We start from the raw sequence: 8,728 nt of genomic DNA on the forward strand, positions 1-8,728 counted from the left end.
ACTCGAGGTGGTGGTGCATGCCTATAATCCCAGCACTTGGAAGGCTGAGGCAGGAGGATCATTGTGAGTTCGAGACCAGCCTGGGCTACAAAGAAAGCTCAATGCAGCCTGAACTGCATAGCAGTTCTCAAACTGTCTCAAAAAGACTGTTATGGTTTATGTCTGTGTGTCCCCCCAAAGCCTCCTGCGGATATGGGGCAGGCTATTAGAGTTGAATGTGAGTGTGAGAGCTACACCCACCCTGGGGTGGATAGTTTACATATGTAAGGGACAGGAAAAGAGTGCTTGGGGCATTCCTCCCCCATTCTGCCCCGTTGTAAGTGAGTTGTAGCTTAGCTGTGGCTGCCGTCCTGAGATGCAGCCCTCTGCCACGTGCCGCTCTGCCTTATGATCTCCCAAGTAAGGATTGAAACTTCCACGGACTGTAAGTGAAATAAACCTTTCCTTCCTTAATTTTGGGCATCAGGTATTTTGTCCCAGCATCGAGAAAAAAGTAACCAAGACAAAGACAAAAAAAAAAAAGTAACTTGTCAAGTTGCCAGTGTGGTGGCACACACCTGTAATCCCAGCACTCAGGAGGCTGAGGCAGAAGGATCACCACAAGTTTGAGGCTAGCCTGGGCTACACAGGGAGACCCTCTCTCTCAAAAAAAAAAAAAGAAAAGGTTAAAAAATATTATGCCAGAAACAATGCCCTGCATCAGTGAAGCAGCCCCTGACCCCCCGGCCCTAAGGGGCACCAGGCCTCGACTCCCAGGACGCAGGGGAAACAGGGGCTGTGCTTCCTCGTGCGGGCCCAAGATGCAGCGCAGCTCTGCCACGACTGTGGACAGTGACAGTCTCTGCTTCCCAGGCCAGGAACATCTGAGTAATCTTTGAGTCACCTCTGTTGCCTAATCTGGCCTGGTCTTCATTAAGAAGTCTCCCTTCCCGTCTCTCATTCACTGCCCCCCTCACACACTTCCCCCGGGACCCGGGAGGGCAGGCACTGTGTTCGGGTCCAGACACAGCGGTGACCGTGGGGGCAGGGGCCAGCTGGCCTGACGTCTGGACTCCCCGGTGCCTAGCAGTGTCGCTGGGCTGAGCCCTGAGAAGGGTGGGGAGCTCCTCAAGCCTGCCGTTTGGGACTCACATTCCAGGCGGAGGGAAGGGACAGCTCCTGCGTGCTCAGCACCTCAGCACGGGTTGCTGCAAAGGCGCAGCTGCAGGGTCTCGGGCCCTCTGCCTGCCGCAGCGAAGGTGACTGACCACAAGCACAACGGCCCGGAGACCAGAGGTGGTGGCCGGTGAAAGTCGTGGGCTCAGGGCTGGGTGGAGGGCAGACCGGACGCCGAAAGCAGCTGACTGGACGGAATGGGGGAGGCGGAGGGGAGGGGCTGCCCGCACACGGTGCTGATGTCTTTCACTACCGGGGCACATGCTAGCACAGGCCTGGGGGCGCTGGCATCAGAAACAGGAGGGCCCGCTTTGGGGCAGGTGAGCGTCGGGGCCCCGGGGCTGGCTCCTCGCTGTGGGAGGGGCCCCTCTCTCTGCCTTGGTCTTCCTCCTGCAGCCGCGGAGACCCTTGACCTTTCCTCTGCCTGCCCCTGGCCTCTGGAGGTGCTGCTGCCCGGGCGTCCACCCAGAGAACTTTCCAGGAGCTGCTGGGCTCCCCATAAAGAGCAAAAGATTCAAACTCTGGCCCAGGAACCCTGAAGATGGCTCCCTGGTACCACCTCAGCCAGGCCTAGTAATGCATTTGCCACCACCATGCGGCCTCTGCGTGAGTGGGGTGCTGGGGGGGTGGACAGGGCACAGCTGTGTGTACCGGGCCCTGTCTGCTGAGCTGGATGTCCAAGCGCTTTATACGTGCCTACTAATTTAAACTTCTTAGCAATCCTATGAGTTGGAGACCAGCCAGTTCCCATTTTACAGAGGAGGAAAATAACGTGCAGAGATCAGTAGGCTGGCTCCTCGTGGGATGGAGCCCGAACCCCGTGGGATGGGGGCTGCCACGCCCTCTCTGCTCCCCTCCTGCAGACAGGGAGGCTGGCTGTATGCTGGCGGACAGTGCCACGCGTCACTCTTTCTCCCCTGGCATCACTGGGAATCCAACTCAGGCCCTTGGGAGTGGAGCAAGGACACTAACCCTGGGGAACACCGCCAGCCCGAGATCACACCGTGCAGTCAGGGTGTTCTGGCTGTTCCGGCTCAAACTGCAAACCTGCGTCCCCTGGTTTGCCTCTAGTGAAGGTGACGCTCCCTCTCCTGCTGTCTTAATGTGGACAAGGACAAGGACACCACCTCCCTGTGTGCTGTGCAAATTCCCCACCCACCCTACTTGGTACGTAGCTCCTCCAGGTTGTCCTCCGCACACCTGTTAGATCCGCGCCTCTGCCCCAGTTCCCTCACCCTCCCACCTTAGGTCTCCTCAACTACGCTTGGATGCTCCTCTGGCCCTCTGGTCTGTTTCCCTGCAACAGTGAGAATGCTCATTCCAAACCCCAGCTTACCACTCTCAAAAACCTTCCCTGCCCAGCGTGATGGCGCACACCTAATCCCAGCACTCAGGAGGCTGAGGCAGGAGGATCGTTGGGAGTTTGAAGCCAGCCTGGGCTACAAAGTGAGCTGAAGGCCAGCCTGAGCTTTGTAGTGAGACCCTGTCTCAAAAAGACAGAAACAAACAAACAAAAAAACAAAGGGGGTGGGGGGATGTAGCTCAGTGGTGAGGCCTGAATACCACAAATCCAAACCCAAACCCCTTCCTGGTCCCCATCGCCCTGAGAATAAGACACACCCTCCTGACTGTGGGGTGCAAAGTCCTTCACAGTATGGGCCTCTGCTCCTCCTTGTCCCCAGATCTTTTCCTACTGCAGACGGACCTTGTCTGTCAGCGCTTCTCCCGGGCCAGCTCGCTGGCAGGCTGCCCTTGATAAGGTGTCCACAGTCAGCAACAGAGAGAGGAAAGCAAGAGTTTTGAGATACGTATGAAACCAGTCAGCTGAGACTGGCCGAACTGCCAGCTCCCTGGGACCCAGCCCGATGCTCAGGGTGCAGATCTACTGCTGTCCCAAAGCCCCGTGGCCCTGCCCCGGGAGCTGTGTGTATCTTACTCTCGCTGTGTGTATGTTACCCATTGTTCCCCGAGATGGATCAGGAAATTGAACACAAGCACTCACACACTGAAAAGGGAGATTACAATCTGCTTTCCAGAAGCTTGGGGAACCTTGGCTCAGCAGGAAGACAGAGATGGGGGAAGGAGAGACGGGGAGAGAGAGGGAAAAGGAAAGAAAGGGGGAGGGATGGGAGAGGAAGAGAGAGAAGGAGGGAGGGAGGGAGAGGAGAGAAGGGGGAGGGGGAGGGGAAAGGGGGGAGGGGAAAGAGAGGAGGGAGAGAGGAAGAAGGGAGGAAAGGGGGAGGGGGTGGGCAGGGCACAGTCCAAACAGAAGCATGGGAAACTGTAGAGAAGAGAAGGCAGGGAGGGACGCAGAGTCACTATCAGAATAGTGGCAGAAGCCTGGCAGCAGGGGGTCTGGCCGGGCCCCTTACTGGGCTGGGGAGAGTCTCCTGGTGGCTTCATCAGGGACCCAGAAAGAGAAGGCAAACCCGTCTTTGGGGCCACCCCTCAGCCCCAGCGCTACTGCTAGGCAGGGCCTGGCCTGCCTTGCCCTTCCCTGAGGGCCCTCGGTACCTGAATTCACCAGAAGGCTGAGGCGGGTTAGAGGAGGTGCTTCTGGGGGGAAGACGGCTTTGTGTTTTAGTTCCCTCAGAGTGCTTTGCCTAATTCTAAGAAGCGCCTCTTCAGCGGGCATTACAGATGGATGTCACACAGGAAGTGTCATGCCAAGGGGACAAGGGGGCGGGGGCAGCAGTGCGGGCTGGCAGATGTGCAAGGAGCAGGCGGGTGTCGGATGCGCCCTCATCCTCTCAGCGACCTTCCTGACAGCTGGCAGGACGGGCTCTGGGGCTTCTCAAAGGACCACTCAGGCAGGAGCCTGGGTCAGCCTGCTAGGAGGGGGCGTGCTGGTTGCCGTGTGTGGCCCAAGCTGACCTGGCCGCTTGGGTGAGTGGGGGGCACTAGAGACAGCACTGCTAAGGAGCTGAGGGAGCTGGGCCAGCTGGCTCAGGGGAGCCACACCTGCTGCTGTGCGGCTGGGGTGCTTGTGGGGCTGCAGCACCCAGGGTTGATCAGATGAAGAAGAGCGCTGGAGAGCCGGGCGTGGTGGTGCACACCTGTAACCCCAGCACTTGGGAGGCTGAGGCAGGAGGATCGTTGCAAGTTCGAGGCCAGCCTGGGTTACAAAGTGAGCTCAAGGCCAGCCTGAACTGCATAGCGAGACCCTGTCTCAAAAAGACACATACACACAAAAGAAGAGGCGAGCTGGGCCAGAAGAACCCCTCTGGAGGAGGGAGCTCAGGAGAGGAGGGAGCTCAGGGGGGAGCAGGGTGTCTGGACCCTCCCTCCCCACGCCCATTGCTCAGGCTACAAGGTGAGCACACAGATTTGAAATGGATCGTGATTTTTTTTTTTTTAAATGGATCGTGATTGAAAGAGCTTCCACATGGCGTGTCTGCCTTCCAAAAACCTCAGGCCTACGTCTAAGAGTAATCCTGGGGAATGTTCTTGGTCTGTGGGGCTTTGAGGCGGGTCTTGAACCACCCACATGGAGAATTCTGGGGAATTTCTGAGCTCCCGCCTCACTCCAGCAGCGGGGCTCTTGGGTCCCTAGGACAGCAGGGGGCCTGGGGTGATGAGGCGGGCGGGCGACTGAGGTCAGCCTGGGCTGGAGGCTCACTTAAGCCGTGATTCCCTGGCTCCGGCCCACCGCCTGGGAGGGGTTAGGAGTGTGGCTGCCTGAGTGAAGGAGCCTCTGGACCGAGGTGAAGGGACTTTCCAGCCTGACCTGCACTCCCAAGTACCAGCTGGCCTGGTAGGATTCTCAAGGCCCGGGCCAGGCCCGGGCCAAGGTCAGGAGCCGTCTAAAGGGCGGAGCAGGGCGGGGAGGGAGAAAGCTCTGACTCAGGCCCTTTGTGCTGCTGCTGGGCCGTGACCCCAGCGTGGTCAGGCCCCGCAGGCCGAGCTTCACACTGGTGCTTCACCTTTCTGTCCTCCTGCGGCCCCTGCGTCCAGGAACCGGTGTGACGGAGCTGCGGCTGGGAAACCCGTGCTTCCCCTGCGCCAGGTCAGCCTGTCTTCCAGGCCGCGCTCGCTCACCCCGAACTTCTAGCTCAGAGAGGCCCCACATCCTCACCACACCCCGGGCATGAAGAGCTTGGTGCAGAACTAGGGCCTGTGCGTCCAGAGGTGGGAGGGCTGCGGGAGCCAGGACGAGAGCACAGAGCTGTCCAAGGCTTTGCACAAAGTTCAGGAGTCCCAGCCCCGCCCTTCATGGCTGGTGGGTGGATGTGATCAGAGGGCTGTCATTGTCAGCAGCGCCTCTCCTCCCCTCCACGCCCGTCTGCGGATGCCACCCAAGCTTGTGGTCGTCTCCATACCCCAGGCCTCACACTCTTGCTCCCCTGGCTGAGAGGGTTTCCTAGCATCTCACAGTGGGTCTTCAATGTCTGTTGACTGACTGACTGACTGACTGACTGATAGATTGACTGACTGACCAACCAAAACTCAGAGGCCAGTTCTCCAGTGGGTGAACGTGGCCACACACAGCTACAGCTGCAGGCCTATGGAGACTTCTCAGGGTTGCAGATGGAGTCCTGGCCACAGTCCTTATAACTTTGCCTTGCACGTTTACATCTTCCTGTCTGCACACGCAGCTAACTTCTCTGACGGGGAGAGGAGGGCACAAGTCGTGCCCAATCCTGCCTCCTGGGCTTCGCCCCTCTTCTGCCCTCTGTTTTTTTTTTTTTTGGTTTTGGTTTTTTTTCCGGTACCGGGAATTGAACTCATGACCTTGTGCTTGCCAAGCAGGCGCTGTGCCTCTGAGCTAAATCCCCAGCCCCTTTTTCCGCCCTCTGAATCACCTTCCCATGGCTGCGTCCCCAGAGAGCCCCCTCCGTGACTGCTCAGCCTCCCCTCACACTCCTCCCCTCTTCCACCTTATTTTTTATGATACTTACGATGTTGAAACCTAGCACCTGTGATTCACACAGTTAGGTCTCCGTGTGGATGTCCACATACCTGCATATCTGTGTAACATACACGCATTTGTATGTAATTGGTGCATTTACTTTTAATTCTCAGTCTCCCCCACCTCACATGCGTTACATGAAAGCAGGGCCCTGGTCTGTCTTCTCTGCTACTGTCTCTCCAGGGTCTGCAACGCCTGGCACGGAGCAGGATTTGATTTTTTGTTTTTTGTTTTTTTTTGTTTTTCTCCGGTACCGGGAACCGAACTCACGACCTTGCGCTTGCCAGGCAGGCGCTTTTGCCGCTGAGCTAAATCCCCAGCCCAGGGAGCAGGATTTGAGCAGGATTGCTCAACAAGTCCTTGCCAGAAGAAGGGCAGGAAGGAAGTTAGACTGGTGACAGGAAGGAAGGAGGAACAGAAGGGAGAGCGTGCAGCTTCCTGCAGATCCCACCTTAGAGGGCAGTGCAAAAAACCTAGGAGGCTGGGAAAGCCTACGGCTTCGGCTGCTTCCCACTGCACCTGCCCAGGGCAACTGCACCCACTCCTACCCGAAGAGCCCCTGATCCATCCTGGGTCCTGTTCCCCGGGGCCCGGCGGAGGAAACAGCCCAACCCCCACCAGGTTAGCATCGTGTCTGTCCAGGTCAGCAAGGACGATCCTTTCAGAGCTTTAACGGTCTGAGCAGCCTGCTGCAGTACGTGTGTCACACGCGGGCCACCACTGGTCTAGGTCTTTTCTCACACTGGGCCAGGCTTGGGGAGACCACAGATTTTGACTCCTGTCGGCTCTACTCCCCTTCTGTTTCGGAGGTCCAGGTGACTCCTGCCTTCTCTGGTGGCTCGGGTAGCTCTGCGGCCAGTGCCCTGCCTCGGTGCCGCTCTCACTGGGTGCTGTTTGATGGTCCTGCCGAGGCCACTGCCTTTCTGGCCACCACTGCTCCCACGGCAGAAGACAGGTTTTTCTCCCTGACTGACTCCTAGTTCTATTTTAAGCTTGTGAAAGCAGCCTTGTTCTTCCAGGTTCCTCTGGGAGCCGGCCTGCCAGCGGTGCTACCTGGATGGGCTGTTCCCACTCTCGGGGTCGTGGTCAGGGGACATCTCATGGCAGTGCCATCTCAGGGCTGGCACTGGATCTGGCTGCGAAGGCGCTGGACTTCGTTCAGGCACGTGGACTCCTGAAGTCCGTGGCCCATGCCCCCTGCACTGGGCTCTAGGGAATCTTCATGCAAGTAAGCCTGGGACCCCCAAGGGAAGACAGGTGCAGCCAGCTTCCCTGCATGAACCAGCAGGAGTGATGCGCCTGCCCTCTCCCTGCCTGTCTCCCGGCGGGCTAGCACCTGTTCGTCTCAGGCCAAAGTCACTGTATGCCACAGGCCTTCCCTGACCCTCACACGGTCAACGGCCTTCTGTGCTGTCACTGGAGACCGTTCCATGGTGCCAGTTATTGCGGACCCCTGCAGTGGGTCCCCGAAAAGAAAGAAAGAGCAAGAGACAAAAATAGAGGGTGCATAGCGGGGATCTGGGATGACCAGTTGTTCTAGGGGAACAGAAGGCCACGGGCCACCCAGAACCTTGGTATTATTCCTTACCTCTGAGTCAAGGACAGCGGGTGAAGGGCAGTGGGTGTTTCTGGACAGGTAATGAGGACTAAGGTGGGCTAGGAAGACCACAGCACTCTCGCAAGAACAAGGGCGAGGCGGGGGCAAGGAGGAGACTGTAGTCTCCCAGTGTCTGCAGCAGGTCTCAGTTGCCCTGTGAGCACCGGGGCAGTCATTAGCCCTAGGGCTTCCAGCTGGGACCAGAAAAGAGGGAAGTTTCTGAGTTCTGATCTGACCCACGGGCAGGACAAGGACAGCCTCGGACATCCCCTAGACTCAATTTGTCATTCGCGGTCCCCAGCACTCCGTCACTGTAACCTGGTTTCCCAGAGCCTCTGGTATGATCACGCCCGGAAAAGCCTGAGAACAGGGCTCTGCCTGTCTTGTTCACCGCTGTGTCCCGGTGTCTTCCCCGTACCCAGCACAGACAAGGTTCACAGCAAGTACTTGTAGGAATGTTTACATTTTCCAGTGCCTTTAGGACGGACGACTCCATCTATGCCTACGTACCCGCTGCAGCCCACGACTCAGGTCTCTCCCTCGAGTGTGCTCGATGAGATTCTGCTGGGAGGCTGGTTGATTCCGAGGGCTTCAGTCTCTGGGGTGGGCGGTGGGGGGCTGGGAGAGGCCCCCTGCTGTCCTTCCCACACAGGAGCGAGGGTCGGACTGCCACATGCACTACAGGACATCTAGTTACATTCCAGGAATAAATCTCTAGTATATCGCATGTAATACTGTTGACAGATTCATGTCAAATTTTTAAAAATTCAAACTTAACTGGGAGGTCTTGCATTTTCGTCTTCTATTTTCTGAATCGAGTACCCCTAGGGAGAAATAATGAACCAGGGAGAGGTGGATCTGAGATCTGGTCCAGGTACCTGATTACAAGATCCACTCTGCTGGGTGCCTTGGTACTCTGACTCCTTAAATGTTTTCGGTCAGAAACCAGATGTGGCCGGGGTGGTGGCACACACCTGTAATCCCAGCACTCAGGAGGCTGAGTCAAGAGGATCTCTGTGAATTTGAGGCCAGCCTGGGCTACATTGTGATACTCTATCTCAAAAAAA

This window comes from Chinchilla lanigera, unplaced genomic scaffold (genome assembly GCF_000276665.1).
Source record: "Chinchilla lanigera isolate Chin_1 unplaced genomic scaffold, ChiLan1.0 scaffold00077, whole genome shotgun sequence".
In the NCBI taxonomy this organism is placed as follows: Eukaryota; Metazoa; Chordata; class Mammalia; order Rodentia; family Chinchillidae; genus Chinchilla; species Chinchilla lanigera.